Raw genomic sequence first — 18,454 nt, 5'->3', positions numbered from 1 at the left:
CTCTGCATCAGACGAGCCCGTTGCGAGCACAGTGCCTGAGCTTTCTGCTTTGGCAGGTGAGTGAGACTCTGCTGCAGGCCCAGAGATTGCAGCTGGGGACACACATCCAACTGGCAAGGACCCAAACTCTCCACAGTCCCAGCTGAACACCTGGATCTGCACAGGGTGTTTTGTCTGTCCCATTCTTCCTTCTTGATTGGCTGGAATTGTGCAATTGCACTTTCTTCCTCCTCTAGAAGTGCCACAAGTGGGCCAAAGCTGGCAAGTGGGCCGTGCTCCTGAGGCAGTGCAGTCTGGAGCTGGTGGATGGAGAATTGCCCTTCTGCACTTCCAAACCAGAGCAAAAAGCCGTAAGTGGGACTTTGTGTCTCTAAGAAATCCCTGACAGTTTCAAAGGGAATGTGCAGCTCATTCCCAGGCTGAGAAGGAAGGTCATCTTCTGAAGGATTTGGGGTTTGACAGAGTTTCCATTCCCAGTCCTGCTTGGAGCTGGAAGGGCACAAAGCAATTTCTTCTTGCTTCGAGCACAATTTAAAATACAAATTTCAAATGTTTGGAAACAAAGCCCAAAATCTTTTAAAAGGCTGCTGAGGTCAGTAAAATGGATGCATGCCATCAGCACATTTACAATGTAAATACCTGAGTTCTCTTTTGAAAAAGATCATTTACCTCTTAATGCAAAGAATTTAACTTTGCCTTTATGTTTTGTTTTTTCACTAACACCTGGATTTTATTCCTATCTTTTACAATTTACCTATTTTTTTTCCTTTTTCCTTTTTTTTCCTTTAAATAGAAAACATGTCCTATCAAAGGAATGTCCTTTGCTCCTGGTTCCCGTGTGGAGCAGCTCCCTTCCTGCTGGCTGAGCTGCGCAGGCAGAGCCCGGCAGCTCCTGGCCCTGCAGGGCTGAGGCTTTTCCCCGTTGCTGGGCACAGACTGATGGAGCAGCACTTCTGAACACGGGCACACAGAGGGACCAGCAGCAGCTGCCTTTGGCCACCTGAGGCTCCAAGGCCCAAACTCTGAGCAGCCAGGGCTGGAAGAGACTGGCAGGATCTGATCCCTGACTCTGGGCCAGGGCTGCACAAATGACCCCACAGCAGCAGCAGCAGCAGCAGGAGCAGATGGAGCTGACTTTGAGCACAGCCCCTGCCCTTCTTCCCTCCCGTGTGCAGCGGTGTCACAGCAGCCTGAGGCACCTGGGAGCCCCCAGTGCCAGCAGGGACTGGAGATGGCAGCCCTGGGCTCCTGGAGGCTGTGCAGGGAACGGAGCTGGGCACTCCCTGTCCATGGGGAGCTTCCAGATGGAAAAGGCTGCTGTGCCCAGGCAGCTGCAAGGGCACAGAAAGGAGGCTCTGGAGCACTGGATCTGTGCCAGTGCCACAGTCCTGGGCAGCAGCCAGCGAGCCCTGGGGAAACAGAGGGCACAGCAAGAGGGACAGAACCAGGCAAGGGCAGAGACTGGAGAGAGCCAGGCCTGGGAGCAGGAACAGCTGCTCCATTGCACTCTTGGAGAAAGCTCTTGGCTGGTTCAAAGCGCTGAAAGGCGTGAAGGGCAGAGAGGAGGCCACAGCAAACAATGCTCCTGTTTGCACAGCCTCCCCTCTCCATGTCCCAGAAGGAATTGCATGGACTGTGTTCTTCTCTCTGATTTGTCTTGTTCAGCATGAGCAGCTCAGCACCAGGAGCTGAAGGAGCTGAAGCCTTAGGCCACAGGAGCTGGGCAAGAGGGAAGTTTTGGAGCCAAGTAATGCTGCTAAAATAGCCCCAGCTCAATGCAATGGATAGAATCATGGAATCACAGAATCCTTTTTGTTGGAAAAGCCTTCTGAGCTCACCCAGTGCAGCCGCTCACCGGGCAGTGCCAAGCCCAGCACTAAAACACGTCCCTGTAGTGCCAAGGCCTGGACACTAGCCCTGAGTGAGGCCTGGACAGCAGGCCCTGAGCCAAAGGTGGCCTCTGGACGAACCTTCCAAGCAAACGTTATCTTTGTATCTGCTCCCTAATGAAATGTGCATGATCATTAGCACTGAGATAGATGTAGCCACTCATTAGTGAAACATGTATTGACCTTTGTGTATTTAGAAGCCAGACAAGGCCATGAAATCTGACATCTGGCCTTGTTTGGGGCTGAAGGATCAATGTCACCTCCCTTGGTTCCTCCTCGAGCTCTGGCCAGGCTTTGGGAGGGACCCAAGAGGAGGATGAAAGCAGATGTTGCCACACTAGCAGTGCTGTCAGTTTGTTCATTCAGCACTGTCAGAGCTGGGCCCTCTCCCAGTGGGGTTGGAGCCTCACCTGGGGCTGGAGGCACCTGCAGGAATTCCCAGTGCCCCGGAGTGGCTCTGCAGCCCTTGGCTGTGACAGCTTGCCCAGCTGCTGTGTGGGTCTGGGGGATGGTAAAGGCTGAGGGTAAATGCTGCTGGATCTTTCTTAATCACTGCAGGCAATCTTTGGTGAGGATGGTTGGGTGCATTGCTGAGCTGCTCCTTTTGTGATTCTTTGCTGCTCTGAACTGCAGGGAATGACACTGATTCCTTCAGTTGGAGTCTGTGTCTTTGGTGCTGACCCTGCCCACTGGTAAAACAAAACTGGCACAGTCTGGCCAGATGACAACAAAATGTTACTTTTTCAATATTAATGTGAGGAATCAGTCCCATCAGAAATTCCCAGCTGGGAAGCCCTTCCCTGGAGTTCTCTGGCTCTGGAGTGGGCTGAGGTCAGAGCCCTGTGGGAGCAGTGGAGCAGTCGGGTAAAAGAGGTTGAACCCCTGGATATCTTCAAATGCATCCAAAAATTGCACATGAAAAAGGAAAAGACCATGTGGATTTGGGCAGACGAGGGTGAATTTGTTGCGAGTACATAGGAAACAGCACCTTCAGAAGGAACAATGATTGTTGGAATGCTCCCACATGGAGCAACAGAAGAAGGTTTTAATCTTATGCTCAGATGGACTTGAGCAAGTGAAATATCAATATAATAAATAACTATATACAGATTTATAGTATGATAAGACCTTAATATATGTTTATATATTTATATATATGGCTATATCTACATATCTATATCTATATTTCTATATCAATATGTACATATAAAACAATAATAATGTGAAATAGTTCTGACAATGCTAATTTGGTAGCTTTGGCTGCTCAGGGATGTAACACTAAATACCCTACAGAAGAGGACTGGCCATGACCTTAAAGTCAGTGGTCAACTTTGTGAGATTGTATACAATGGAAAAAGGAGGAAGGGAGGAAATTGGTGATTTTTACAGGGTGTGCTGATACTGTGATGCAGAGTGCTTTGCCTGTTCCTGTGAAAAATACAGTGATTTTTCCTGCAGGGTTTTTCATGTACCAGACTATCCACAAGCTGCCGGATTGGTTGCATGGGTGAAGGGGTTGTTAAAAGAGCAGTTGAAAAAATGAGGAGATGGGAACCACGGAGAACCCATCTCCCGGATGTGCTCCATGCCCTTCACAATGGCCCACGGGGGAAATGGAAACCCCCTGGCTGTGCACGGCTGCCCCCAATTTGCAAATCCAACCATTGGCAGTGAGACTTGGGCTGCCTGGGAAATTGTTCTGGCTGTGATGGCCCCTGGCAGGGCCAGCCCAGAGGCTGCAGGGCTGGGCCTTCATGCATTGGAATTAATGAGGATAAATTCAAAGCAAATGAGAGCTATCAATACTGAAACAGGAATTCAGATTCCTCCAGGACACTTTGCTTTGGTAACTGCTCCCTTGGAGCTTGGCCTTGCAAAGTGTTCCTGTCATGGCAGGAGGAATTGATGCAGAATATCAAGGAGAAATTACAGTAATTGTGTTAAACAATAGTGACCAGGATTGGATTATTCAACCCCATGACAGGGTAGCACGATTATCGATATTGCAGTTTTAAGAACAATTGTGAAAAAAGGAGATCCAGCTCCAGTCACCACCATTTGTGGAGATAAAGGGTTTGGATCCAGCAGCCCTAATAATGGAGCCAGAGTGTTGGTCCAGAGGCCAAATGGCCCTCCCGAGGCAGCTGAAGGAGCAGCTCCTAGGAAAGACAACTCTGAGTCCTGAACCCTGGGCAGGAACAATGGGAATGTGTCCCTGCAGCCAAGGATTCTGTGTGAGAACAAGTAAATCTGACAGGATATTGTTTTACACATCCTGCCAAACCAGATCTCCCTGTTTGCCCCAAGGGACCCTTTGGGAAATGCTCTGATCCATGGGGCTCCCTGTGAAGGCTGCTGTGACACTGAGGGACTTGCACAGGAATTCCATCCAGGAGCCTGGGTGCCCCTCAGGGACTGGGACCCGGCCCCTTCCAGCCAGAGGGGAAAGGGCCCCCCAAGCCTTGTTAGACACAGACAGCATGGTAAAGCTGAACAGCAAAGGGCCTGGGGGCATTATTCTGGAATTAAAAAGGTGCCAGCTCCATGGACAACAGAATTCTTGTTCCTAACTCGAATGAGATTGAGAAAAAAGAATGAAGAATGGTGTCACTAAAGTACTACTGATGTCTGTAAGGTGTACCTTGATAGTCAGCCAGAATCTTTGTCTGCCACAAACACCTCTAGTGTTTCACCAAGAGGTCAGTCATCAAAATGTAATGATGGCTTATGATGGATTGCTGAGCTTCTTTTGTAATTCTTTGCTAATGATGATGTGCTTTGTTGAGCTTATCCTTTTGTAAATCTTTGCATCTGTGGATGATATAAATGACACAATTCCTTAAGTTGGTGTCTGTGTCTTTGGTCGTGACCCTGCCCACTGGTGAAACAGGGCCCCCTCTTGCCTAGGTGTTCCCTGGGAAGGCAAAAACCCTCCCTCCAAAATTCCCCCCTTCCTCCCTGTTCCCCCCTTCATACCCTGAGCATGATGTGCTCTGGTCTGGGTACCCCGGGGTCAGTTGGGCTCCCCTGTCCTGGCTGTGTCCCCTGCCCAGCTCCTCCGCAGCCCCAGCCCCTCCCCAGCGTGGCTGGACGAGGGGCAGGACAGGCCTTGGCTGTGCTGCAGCTCAGCAAGAACAAAACCATCTCTGTGTGCTCAGCCCTGTGCTCAGCACCCGGCCCAGCAGTGTCTCAGTGCCAGGGCTGTGCCCTCAGTCCCTGCCAGGGGTTTCCACGGCAACTGCCAGGCCAGGTGACCCAGGTGTCCCCCCCAGTGCCAGTTGCCATGGCAACAGTGCCCAGCCCTGCCCCTTTCTGTCTGGCTGAGCTGGCCTTTGTCCCTGGCAGTGCTGTCGGCACAGGGCAGGTGGCCATGGCACAGCCCCCAGCAAGGGATCCCCTCTGGCTCTGGGCACTGACACCAGCCCTGAGCAAGGGGTCAGGGCAGCTTTCCATGGCCACCAACATCACAACGGCTCCAGGCATCGGCTGCTACGGCACCAAACCAAGGAACGGGTCCCCGTGGCCGTTGCCATGGCACCTGGTGGCACCAATGAGCGTCACTGCAATTGTACCTGGAACAGCCCTGGCACCGCTTTGTCCCAGGGTTGCCATGGCAGCCGAGGATAGCAACAGCTCTGCAGGCAAGTGGCCATGGAACCTGACTTCAAAAATGGCTCCTTAGGCTGGTTTCCAAGGAAACCTGAACTGATGGGCGTTGCCATGGCACCCAAACCCAGCAGTGGGGGTCATTGCAGTGTCCATGGCAACAGTCCCTTGCAATGGCACCACTGCATGTTGGGATGATGATCCACCCTCACAGCTGGCCCAGGGCAGGTCTGGAGTCCTCCTGGTGGCAGCTTGGGCTTGGCACACACTTGAGGAGGATGTCTGTTTGCAATGGGGAAACTCAGGAGTTTTAGATTGCTTCAAAAATCAAAGAAGGAAAATCCCTCTTTGGCTGTGTGCAGCCACTTCTCCAAGCAAAGCAGGTTCCAGGTGAGTGAGGAGAGACACGATGGGCTTGGGGAATGTGGAGCAAGGTTGTCTACACTGGCTCAGAGCTCAAGGCACAGCTTCTCTGAGCAGGCCAGGGCTCCTTAGGAGAGTCCCTGGATCAATATCAGTCACTGAATGCTGCAATCATCTCTTGTGTAATAGGAACAGCAATAAAAGACACCCTTTAAAATAGGACTACATATTTCCTGGAAGGTCTTGGAACTATTTCTCCATAACTGTCAAAGGAAAACCTCGTAATGAACTACACTGGAGCAGAGGGAAATCAAGGCAGAGCCAGGGTTTGTCAGGACTTGCTTGATCCTCATGAGCCTCACTGTGCATTTGGAGCTGAGCCCTTGAACCTCAGGGCCTGGGAGGAGATTGCACAAACCTTGCCAGGAGTCAAAGGCAGAGGAAACACCCCAAGTGTCTCCAGGCATTCATGGCTCCCACTGAGGTCCCTCTCCAACACAGGCTCCTCATGGACTCCTTGGAGGACAAAATTGGTGGCCAGGATGGCACAAAAACCTCTCAGACAGTGTGGAAAGGAAAATCCAAAGTACCTTCAACACCTTGAGTCTCAAAGCAATAATGAGCCCCATTTCGTGTCAGTACAAAGCTCTCCAGGGACTAATTAACACAGATAATTGGGGCCATGATTTCACAAACCTCTCACAGAGTCTGTATCCAAAGGGAAACACCAAGTACCTTAAAAGAACTGAAGTACCTTGAAGCATTAATGTGCCCCACTGAGTGGTGTTACTGAGAAAGCCTCTGCAGGGACTAATTACAACACATAATTGGAGGCCATGACTGCACAAAGCTCTCAGAGACGCCAAGGCAAAAGCAAAACCCAAAGTCCTTTGAAACACCTGCAGTCCCTGCAGGGAGCATTCAGGAGCCCCCAGGGCCATTGCTGAGCAAGGCTCCCCAGGGACTCCTTCCAGCAGATCCTTGAGGCCACTGGGATGTGGGCTAGGGGGAGATGCTGAGGGCAGGACAAGGGGCTGAGAGTGCCCAGCCTGGCTGGGGCTGTGCCAGGAGGCCCCAGGGCCTCAGGACAAGGTGTCTCCTCACAGCCCTTGGTGGCACAGACCCTGCTGTGCTCCAGGGCACCAAGAACTGGCTTCTCATTGTCCGCAGCTGCCATCAGTGCCTGCAGTTCTCTGCTCTGCCTGGGGCCTGGGGACACTTTCTCAGTCATGTCCCTCAGTGGGATCTCTTCAAAGTACAAGAAACTTCAGTGTTTCAATAGAACTGAGTTCTTAAGGGTTCTGTGACATCACAGAGCTGGCCGTGACATCACAGAGCAGGGTGTGAGGCCATAGAGCAGTGTCTGCCATCATAGAGGTTGGCTTTGAGGCATCAGAGAGTGGGTTGTGACATCACCTGGTGGCTGTGTAACATCATAGAGGAGGCTGTGACATCACAGACCAGATTGTGACATCACAGGGTGACTTTGTGACATCAGTCTTCTGCGATGTCACAGCACTGCTCTATGAAATCACAGGGTGACATAGAGTTGGCTCTGTGACATCACAGGGTCAGTGTGATATCACAGGGTCAGTGTGACTTTAGAGGGGCTGAGTGACATCACAGGTGGCTGTGTGACATCACGGGGGCTGTGTGAGGTCACTGGGGAGGTCACTCTACCCCGGCCCCCCTCACAGCTCCCCCCAGAGCAGTCCAACCCTGCTCGTGCACAGCAGGGTCCCCTGTCCCCCCAGGTCCCCCCGCCCCCGGCCCCGCAGCCTCCCCCAGAGGATGTTCCACGAGATCGACCCCAGAGCTTGACATGGGGACGGGGGACTGGGCCCTGGGGGTGGCACAGGGGGACAGGGACCCCCTGGCAGCATCCCCGTGTCCCCTAGGGCCAGAGCCTGGGCCAGGGCTCCTTCACCCTGTTACGAACGAGGGCTTGAGAGCACTGAAAAGTGCTCTCCAGTAAGGGATCGGCAAAAACCAGATTGAATATTAAGGGACAGCAGCACAAAGTTCCTTGGCAAGAGTCACTTTGCTCTTGACTGGGCACTTCAGGCACACCAAGGAAACAAAGCAACAACAAAACCAAACAGAATCCAGGCAATCAAACCAGAAATGAACCTAGAACTGTCCCTCTGTGTGTGTGTGTGACACAAGGACAGCAAGGGCAAGGATAAAAGGAACATGGCCTGAAAGCTTAACAGAGCTCAAACTTAACAGGACTTTACTAATACATTAACCTTAACTGATACTTTCAACCTCACAGTTTAGCAAAAGAGCAGAGTATAACAGCATGTAACCTAACTTAAACCTATGACTACGCAATTTAACAGAGGAATAACACTTAACAATACTGAACTTAACATATAACTTATACTAAAGGTAACCGCTTAGCAAAAGAAAACCTCTCAGCAGCATTTAACTTCATTTAGGCCTTGTGATTTAACCTTCCCTACAGGCCTGACTGACTCAGCTATCCCAAGCACTCCAGCCCCTCAGAGAGTAGCATTTCTGCCACATTTCCCCAGCACAGGCACTCCTGTGTGCACACAGACACCAAGAGTCAGTGCAAGGCACCTGTGAGAAATTCCCCTGAGGGCAGGAAATGCTCCCTGTGGATCCTTTGGCACCTCCCCAGTGGGTGAAGGGTTGAGCCTGGAGGAGTGGGGGGATCGGCCCAGGCTCCGATCCCCCCACTTGTTGTTGGGGATCCCCGAGTGCAGCAAACGGGAGAGTTCCCGGCTGGGAGAGGCCCCACTCAGAGGGAGTCGCTGGCTCAGGAGAGCTCCAAGGGCTCCTTTTGTAGCACTGTTTGTAGGGCCCCAAGAGAGGGGCTTCAGTCCCAGCAATGGTTCATCCTGGCCACACTTGGCATCAACAGCTTTCTTTGGCAGTGTGAGAACAGGGATGTTGTGCCACTGAGGGAACAAAAACAGCTCCCAGGGCTGCTCCTACAGAAACCAGGAGCTGGCTGGGCAGCAGCAGTGCCTGGAGCAGACAGTGTTTGTGATGAGCTGCAGAGGAGCTGAGCCCAGGGGCTGTTGGCCAAGGCCCAGGCCCAAGGAGCATTTCTCAGCTGGCAGGGCGGCCTGAGAAGGGGAGGGGGGAATGCAGCAGTATAGGGCCCATGGAACCAAGGGACAACTGTGACACTGTGGGGCCTTGTGAGACCAAGGGACCACTGTGACACTGTGGGACCTCATGCAATCATGGAGACCACTGTGACATTGCTGAGCCTCATGGAACCAAGGGGACTGTCCTGACACTGTGTGGCTCCATGAAATGTAGGGATCATTGTGACACTGAGAGGCGCCATCAAACCAAGGGTGCATTGTGACACTGCCGGGAGTCCTCAAACTGTGGAGACCATTATGACACTTTGGGGAGTCATGGAACCAAGGGACCATTGTGACACTGCAAGACTCCATGGAGCCAAGGGTCCAAACTGTGACATTGCAGGGCCTCATCGAACCGTGGAGAGACCATTAGGACACTTCACAGCCTCATGGAATGAAGGAGACCATTGTGACACTTAGGGGCACCATGGAATCATGGAGACCATTGTGACATTACGAGGCCCCATGGAATAACCAAAGCATTATGTCACTGTGAGGCCTCATGGAACCAGTGAGACCACTGGGACCCTGGAGGTCCCCACAGAAACCAAGAGGACCATTGTGATACTGTAAGGCCTCGTGAAACCAAGAGGCCTTTGTGACATTGCAGGGCTGCCTGGAACCAAAGGTCCAGTGTGACATTGCAGGCCCTCATGTCATCAATGGTCCATTGTGACACTGTGGAGCCAAAGGAAACCATTGTGGCACGGTAAACCCTCAGGGTCCTAAGGTCCATTGTGACATTGCAGACCTCGTGGAACAGAGGAGTCACGTGACATTGTGGGGCCTGGGGAACCATGGAGACCACTGTGACACTGCAAGGGCTCATGGAATCAGTGGGACCATTGTGAGACTTCAGGGCTTTGTGGAGCCGAGGGGACATTGTGACACTGCTGGACCCCATGGAAACAAGACACCAATATGTCACTGATATTTTTTCATAAAAATCCTTTCTTTGGGATTTTTCCTCTTCTGGGAAGCTGAGGCCCCAGAAGAAGAATGGAAACAATTGTTATCTGCTGCTGTGGAATGTAGCAGGTGCACCTATGATTGGCCCATGTTCCATGTTTACAATTAAGGGCCAATCAGGACCAAGCTCTCTGGGACAGGTTCACAGAGAGCTCTCTTGTTTATTGCTATTCCTATTCTTTTCTTAGCTTAGCAGCTTCTGAAGTTTTCTCTCTATTCCTTTTAGTATAGTCATAATGTATTATATATAATGAATTAATAAATCCAGCCTTCTGATCATGAAGCCAAGATTCTCATCTATCTCTTTACCCCTGAGGAACCCTTGCAAAGCCATGTAACACCATTATGGCACTGTGGGGCCTCATGGATCCAAGGCACCATTGTGACACTATGGGGCCCCACAAAACCAAGGGAAGATGGAACAGGTCTTGCTGGTTTGGCCTCCCAGGGGCCACCTGACTGGTCCAGCTGACCTTGGAACATTAAGACTCTCTTGTCATCTGCTTCTGAAACACTGGTCCTCTGTGCTTTCCTTCCCAATGGAAAAGAACTGTTCTTTTCCGCCAGGCACCCATGGCCAGAATTGGGATTTCACCTCCAAATTTCCCTATATCCAGAGATTGTTCCAGTAGGAATATTGCCAGGACAAGTCTAGTTGCCAGTGGTTTCATGAGGGTCACTTCCCATCTGTCCCCAAAATACTGGGGAAGGCTCCATGCTTTCCTTCCTGTGGAAAGAACTGTCCTGCTTTTCCAGGTGCCCATGGCCAAGACTGGCCTTCCACCTCCAAAATTCCTTCAGTTCAAAACTGCTCCCAGACAAAATCTGCCCTTATTGACAAGTCTGCCAGGCCTTGGCCTTGTGAGGCTCTCAGCTGCCTTCCAAACACTGGAGCCCTGTGTTTTCCTTCCTGTGGAATAGAACTGTCCTTCTCCTCCAGGCACCCATGGGCAGAATTGGGATTTCACCTCCAACATTCCCTGTTGTGAGAGACTGGAGGAGATTGTTGGCTCAAAACATTTTTGCACAGGGGAGGAAGGGGCAGGTCCAGCCTTGCCCTGCCCTGGAACTCCAATGCTGCTGTGTCCTGGAACCCCAATCGCCCCAGAGCCTCTCTCCCAGCCCAGCAGTGTCTGCCAGTCCCTGGCACAGCACAGGCAATGCTCCACAGCCACCTCTGCAGCCCCAGCCCAGCTCCTGAGGGACCAAATGAGCCCAAGTCCCACCTGGGGGAAGGGCCCAGGGAAACCAAGCTGACCACAAGGCAAGCACACATCTTGACCCTACCTCCACTTGGAATTTCCATCTGAACACTCCTGGAATCCAGGACTTGGTAGCTGTGTGGGTGCTTCTGTACATGTTTTTTGTTTTTCTCTTTCTGTGTATATTTCTTCCATTTCTCTTCTCTTGCAAATCTTGAGTAACTTAAAACTGCACAGGCTTAGAGTTTGTGAAGGTGAATGGTCCAATTTAAAGCTTTGATAAGTGTTTTTTTTTTTTTTCATTGAATGTCATATTAAACCATTTGCCAAGTTTCCATAATTTTCTAATATAACTAGTAAAAGCTGTCTTGTTCTTTTGAGCTCCTGATGATCTCTTGTCAGAATTTCTGCACCGTGTCCAACTCAGAGGAAACAAACAATTGCAATTTCTTTTAAACCTCTCATTGAGAAAGTTTTTTAGTGGATGGGAGTCAGGGCTTGTGTGTCCTGCTGGGCACAGCCCAGGCAGGGCTTTCCCAGCCACATTCCACACTCCATTTCCCAGCTGGAGCCCCTGGTGCCTCTGAGTTGTGCTGCCCCAGCCCCAGGGACGCTCTCCTTGTCTGCCCATTCCCCCACGGTCTCTGGGCAGGGATGGCCTCAGTGGGGGCTGCTGACATCCTCAGCAACTTGGAGGCTGCTGCTGAATTTTCCTGCTCCAGAGGCTTGTTCAGCCTTCAGCCCTTCAGTGCAGGAATTCAGTGTCCCAGGGCTCATTGACATTGAGAACACCTTAACAAGCCAAGCCTCAGGGAATAATTTAATTTAATTTTCCAAATCACTTGTTCAGCCTTCAGCTCTTCAGTTCAGGAATTCAGTGGCCCAGGGCTCATTAACATTCAGAGCATCTCAACAAGCCAAGCCTCTGGGAATAATTTGATTTCAGTTTTCAAATCATCTGTGGTTAACTTGACCGATTTCAGTAGTGTGTTCAAACGGAATATATTCTATTTACAAAGATAATGAGAAAACTTTTTTTAGGTCCTTCTTCAGTTTTTTTCCTGTTCATAAATCAGTATGTGTAGTCTCCAATTGACATTGAATCCAAGTACCTCCTCATGCAATTTGAATAAAGATGAAAATCAAGACCCTTCATGGCTGACAATCAATCAGACTCTGTCACTACCCCCACCCCACCATTTCCCCCATCCAAGCCCTGGCACTCAGAGCAGTCTTGTGCAAATCTGAGCTCCCTCCAGCCCAGGCTGCACCTGCAGCTTTCAGCTCCTTGGCTCCAACTCCTACCTGCTTTCCTTGGAGAAGGAGGTGCTCGAGACACAGAGGGATGTTCATTTATTGCATGCCAACAAAGCCAAGGGGAGGCACAGCTCCATCAAATGCAAGTCATTCTTCTCCCTGGCTCCGCCCTGCCGCTGATCCCCACAGCCTGTCCTGTTTCCTTCATCCCTGCATTGCCAGGGACTTTCTGGGACAAGGAAGCTCTGCTCTGGGGATGGAGGGAGATGCAAGTGCCACCACTTGGATGAGAGCCACAACTGATCAGGTTTGTGTCCTTTGGGGGTCAGGAACTGATGAGACTCAGAGACACAGAAAGTTTCTCTTCATGGCCGACAGACCATAGTTGAACAGGACACAATTTAATAACAATCACAGCTCTTCCCTGAGCAATGTGCTACATCCCAGCAGTGTCTGATGATTCTGCCATCCACAGGTGATTTCCATACTAAAACTACTTTCAGACAAACATGGTTTTATGATAGATACAAATACAATTAGTTCTTGTATCAGGATTCTCATCTTGGAGTAGGGGCAAAACAGCTCAAACTATTCCTGATTTGCAAAGCTGTCAGTGGTGGATGGAGAAGGGAGGTCAGGCTGCTCTTGGTGTTGAGGAAATGCTGAAACCAGCCTGACTCATTTCATCTCCTCCTGTCCTGGCTGATCTCCCCTCTTTCCCCTTCCATCCATTGGCTTTTGTCTCCCCTCAGCCCCCTGGTGAAGAGCCTGGCTCTGTGTTCTCCATCCCCTCCTCGCTGGCACTGCCAGGCTGGGATGAGGAGCCCCTCAGCCTTCCCTGCTCCAGGCTGGACCAGCCCAGCTCCCTCAGCTTCTGCTCACAGCGCAGGGGCTCCAGCCTCACCCTGGAGGCCCTTCCCAGACCCTGCTCCAGCTGCCAGACATCTTTCCTGCCCTGGGAAACCCAACCCAGGCCACAGTGATCTGGATAGTCCCCGTCCTTGATGTCCTGGTCACACAGCCCTGGCCCCTTGTCCCCATGTCAGGCTCTGGGGTGGATCCTGTGGAACACCCTTTGGTGGAGGCTGTGGCTCCAGGTGGGCTGGGGGGATCCTGGGGGACAGGGATCCTGCTGGGCATGAACAGCATTGGGCTTGTTGGGAGAAACTGTGAGGGGGAGCTGGGGCAGAGTGACCAACCCAGTGACCTGACAGAGCCCTGCTGGGATGTCACACAGCCCCTCTGGGATGTCACAGACTGCTCTGTGAGGTCACAGCCCATTCTCTAATGTCACAAAGCTGGTCCCTGATATCACAGCCAACTCTGTGATGTCAGACCTCTGCAGTGTGATGTCACAGCTGGCTCTGTGGTTTCCGACTTCTGTCCTGTGATGTCAATGAGGCAGTCTATTATGTCATGACTGCTCAATGACCCCACATAACACACTCTGTGATATCAGAGCTCACTCTGTGACCTCATGTTACCAGATGATAAATTGTCTACACCAGGTGAGCTCACACCTGGAGCTTGTTCTCCAAAACCCCAGGCCTATGGAAACCACACAATGCCCATTGTGTGAGAAGCGGAACTGGAAGTTCACCAGCCTCAGTGTCCTTCCAGCTCAGCCAGGCCCATGGGAACATTGGGATCCACAAGCACCAGGGACCACCAGAGAGACCTCCAGGAGAGAAGAACACATGCATGAGGGGAGGGGAAATATGTTAATGATTTTGAGGAAATGATTATCACATATGTGAAAAAGAATAGATAATCACTAAATTTGCAGATGACACCAAGCTAGGTGTGAGTGTGGATCTGCTGGAAGGTAGGAGGGCCCTGGACAGGCTGGATCCAGGGGCCAAATCCAGCAAGCTGAGGCTTAACAAGTCCAAATGCCAGGTCCTGCACTTTGGCCACAACAAACCCTGCAGCTCTACAGGCTGGGAAAGCAGCCAGGCAGAAAGGGACCTGCAGGGACTGATGGACAGCAGGCTGGACATGAGCCAGCAGTGTGCCCAGGTGGCCAAGAAGGCCAATGACTCCTGGCCTGGCTCAGGAATGGTATGACCAGCAGGAGCAGGGCAGGGATTCTTCCCCTGAGCCCAGCACTGCTTGTGCAGCACCTTGAGTGCTGTGTCCAGTTCTGGGCCCCCCAATTTAGGAAGGACAAGGAGGGGCTGGAGCGTGTCCAGAGATGGGCAACAAGGCTGGGGGGCGTCTGGAGCACAAGTGCTGTGAGGAGTGGCTGAGAGAGCTGGGGTTGTTTATCCAGGAGGAGGCTCAGGGGAGACAAGGCGGTGTCAGGGCACAGGTTGGACTTGATGATCTCCATGGCCTGTTCCACCCTTGCTGATTCTGGGATTCTCTGAAAGCACCCTTGGAGCAGTTGCAGGATGAGCCCTGGGCCTCCTCTTCAGGAGCTCCAGCAGCCCAGGTCCCTCAGCTTCTCCTGCCAGCCCCAAAGCCCATCCTGTCAGTCCTGCAGAGCCTCTGCAGCTCCTCCTCACTGCCCAGAACAGGGAGCCCCAGAGCCAGACACAGCAGCCCAGATGTGCCCCCCTGCAAGGGAGCAGCATGAGGCACTGCAGGTGCCTGCAGACAATTCCTGCAGCACTTGTAGGATGATCCTGCTCCCCAAGGGACGTTCCCGTGGTGCCAAGTCAGGAACTGCAGTGGGGAGTTGGGTCAGAAAGGAAAGGGCAAACACGGATGGGCTGTCGGCAGGGGAGGGAACAGGGGTGGGCAATGGGAAGAAATTTGTATCAGGTAGAGGAAAGAAAGCAAAGGTGAAGCCCAGAAAATGCTCAGGGCAGTTTGGGGGTGGCTGCCAGGCAGCCCTGGCTCTGAGCAACAGCGTCTGCAGTGGGACAGAAAACTCCCAGCTGATGGGAACAAACTTTCTGGCTGACTGCAGAGGCCACAACAAAGCTGAGTGGTTTCCCTGGTGTCCCCCAGCCCTTGCTGGCCCCAGGGGCTGATGGCATTTGTGCTCCCTCAGGTTCATGTCCCCACACCAACAGCATGGGGGTGCTCCCCTGCTCTGTGCAATGCAAACAGGGGCTGCTGAGCCAGTGCTGCCGTGTCTGTGCCTGCAAGGATGGGGCATCTGTGTGAGCTGGGGGAGAGGCCAGGGCTGCAGAGAGGGGATGTTGTTGGCACCTCCATGTGGACGCTCTGGGACGCTGCCCTGGGCTGTGCAGCGCACTGGGGATAGATCAGCCCCTGCTCTGCTGCTCCTTTCCATCTCCACCAGGGCCCTTGCAGAGCCCCAGCTGTTGCTGCCCTCAGCTGCCATTGCAACCCTCAGGACAAAGCGGTGCCAGGGCTGTTCCAGGTACAATTCAGTGACACTCGTTGGTGCCACCAGGTGCCATGGCAACGGCCACGGGGACCCATTCCTTGGTTTGGTGACATGGCAACCAATGCCTGGAGCCGTTGTGATGTTGGTGGCCATGGAAAGCTGCCCTGGCCCCTTGCTCAGGGCTGGTGTCAGTGCCCAGAGCCAGAGGGGATCCCTTGCTGGGGGCTGTGCCATGGCCACCTGCCCTGTGCCGCGCTGGCCGCTCAGGCACCAGGAACCAGCAGCCAACGGCACTGCCAGGGCCAAAGGCCAGGTCAGCCAGACAGAAAGGGGCAGGGCTGGGCACTGTTTCCATGGCAACTGGCACTGGGGGGACACCTGGGTCACCTGGCCTGGCAGTTGCCATGGAAACCCCTGGCAGGGACTGAGGGCACAGCCCTGGCACTGAGACACTGCTGGGCCGGGTGCTGAGCACAGGGCTGAGCAGGCAGAGATGGTTTTGTTCTTGCTGAGCTGCAGCACAGCCAAGGCCTGTCCTGCCCCTCGTCCAGCCACGCTGGGGAGGGGCTGGGGCTGCGGGGGAGCTGGGCAGGGGACACAGCCAGGACAGGGGAGCCCAACTGACCCCGGGCATAGCCCAGACCAGAGCACATCATGCACAGGGTATGAAGGGGGGAAAAAAGGGAGGGAGGGGGGAATTTTGGAGTGAGGGTTTTTGCCTTTCCAGGGAATACCTAGGCAAGAGGGGGCCCTGTTTAACCAGTGGGCAGGGTCACTACCAAAGACACAGACACCAACTGAAGGAATTGTGTCATTTATATCATGCACAGCTGCAAAGATTTACAAAAGGATAAGCTCAGCAAAGCACATCATCATTAGCAGAGAATTACAAAAGAAGCTCAGCAATCCATCAAAACCCATCATTACATTTTGATGACCAATCCCTTGGTGAAACACTAGAGGTGTTTGTGGCAGACAAAGATTCTGGCTGACTATCAAGGTACACCTTACAGACATCAGTAGTACTTTAGTGACACCATTCTTCATTCTTTTTTCTCAATCATTCGAATTAGGAACAAGAATTCTGTTGTCCATGGAGCTGGAACCTTTTTAATTCCAGAATAATGCCCCCAGGCCCTTTGCTATTCAGCTTTACCATGCTGTCTGTGGCTAACAAGGCTTGGGGGGCCCTTTCCCCTCTGGCTGGAAGGGGCCGGGTCCCAGTCCCTGAGGGGCACCCAGGCTCCGGGATGGAATTCCTGTGCAAGTCCCTCAGTGTCACAGCAGCCTTCACATGGAGCCCCGTGGATCAGAGCATTTTCCAAAGGGGCCCTTGGGGCAAACAGGGAGATCTGGTCTGGCAGGACGTATAAAACAATATCCTGGCAGATCTACTTGTTCTCACACAGAATCCTTGGCTGCAGGGACACATTCCCATTGTTCCTGCCCAGGTTTCAGGACTCAGAGTTGTCTTTCCTAGGAGCTGTTCCTTCAGCTGCCTCGGGAGGGCCATTTGGCCTCCGGACCCACACTCTGGCTCCATTATTAGGGCTGCTGGATCCAAACCCTTTATCTCCACAAAAGGTGGTGATTGGAGCTGGATCTCCTTTTTTCACAATCGTTCTTAAAATTGCAAGATCAATAATTGTGCTACCCTGTCATGGGGTTGAATAATCCAATCTTGTTCATTATTGTTTACAGAATTACTGTAATTTCTCCTTGATATTCTGCATCATTTCCTCCTGCCATGACAGGAACACTTTGCAAGGCCAAGCTCCAAGGGAGCAGTTACCAAAGCCAAGTGTTCTGGAGGAATCTGAATCCCTGTTTCAGAATTGATAGCTCTTATTTGCTTTGAATTTATCCTAATGAATTCCAATGCATGAAGGCCCAGCCCTGCAGCCTCTGGGCTGGCCCTGCCAGGGGCCATCACAGCCAGAACAACTTCCCAGGCAGCCCAAGTCTCACTGCCCATGGCTGGATTTCCCAATTTGGGGCAGCTGTGCACAGCCAGGGGGTTTCCATTTCCTCAGTGGGCCATTGTAAAGGGCATGGAGCATATCTGGGAGATGGGTTTTCTTTGGGAAAGTTCCCATCTCCTCATTTTTCCAACTGCTCTTTTAACAACCCCTTCACCCATGCAACCAATCCTGCAGCTTGTGCATAGTCTGGTACATGAAAAACCCTGCAGACAAAATCACTGTATTTTTCACAGGAACAGACAAAGCATTCTGCATCACAGTATCAGCACACCCTGTAAAAATAGCCAATTTCCTCCCTTCCTCCTTTTTCCATTGTATACAATCTCACAAAGTTGACCACTGACATTACGATCCTGGCCAATCCTGTTCTGTGGGGTATTTAGTGTTACATCCCTGAGCAGCCAAAGATACCAAATTAGTATTGTCAGCACTATTTCACATTATTATTATTTTATATGTACATATTGATATGAAAATATAGATATAGATATAGACATATCTACATAAATCTATAAATATAAATATGAAGGTCTTATTATCCTATAAATATATATATAGTTATTTATTATATTGATATTTCACTTGCACAAGTGCATCTGAGCTCAAGATTAAAACCTTCTTCTCTTGCTCCATGTGGGAGCATTCCAACAATAATTGTTCCTTCTGAAGGGGCTGTTTCCTATGTACTCTCAACAAATTCATCTTTGTCTGCTCAAACCCACAAAGTCTTTTCTTTTTCCATGTGCAATTTTTGGATGCA

This window comes from Melozone crissalis, unplaced genomic scaffold (genome assembly GCF_028551555.1).
Source record: "Melozone crissalis strain CALT ecotype California unplaced genomic scaffold, PUWL_Pcris_2 ptg000046l_1, whole genome shotgun sequence".
Classification (NCBI taxonomy): Eukaryota; Metazoa; Chordata; class Aves; order Passeriformes; family Passerellidae; genus Melozone; species Melozone crissalis.
This window is presented reverse-complemented; position numbering follows the sequence as displayed.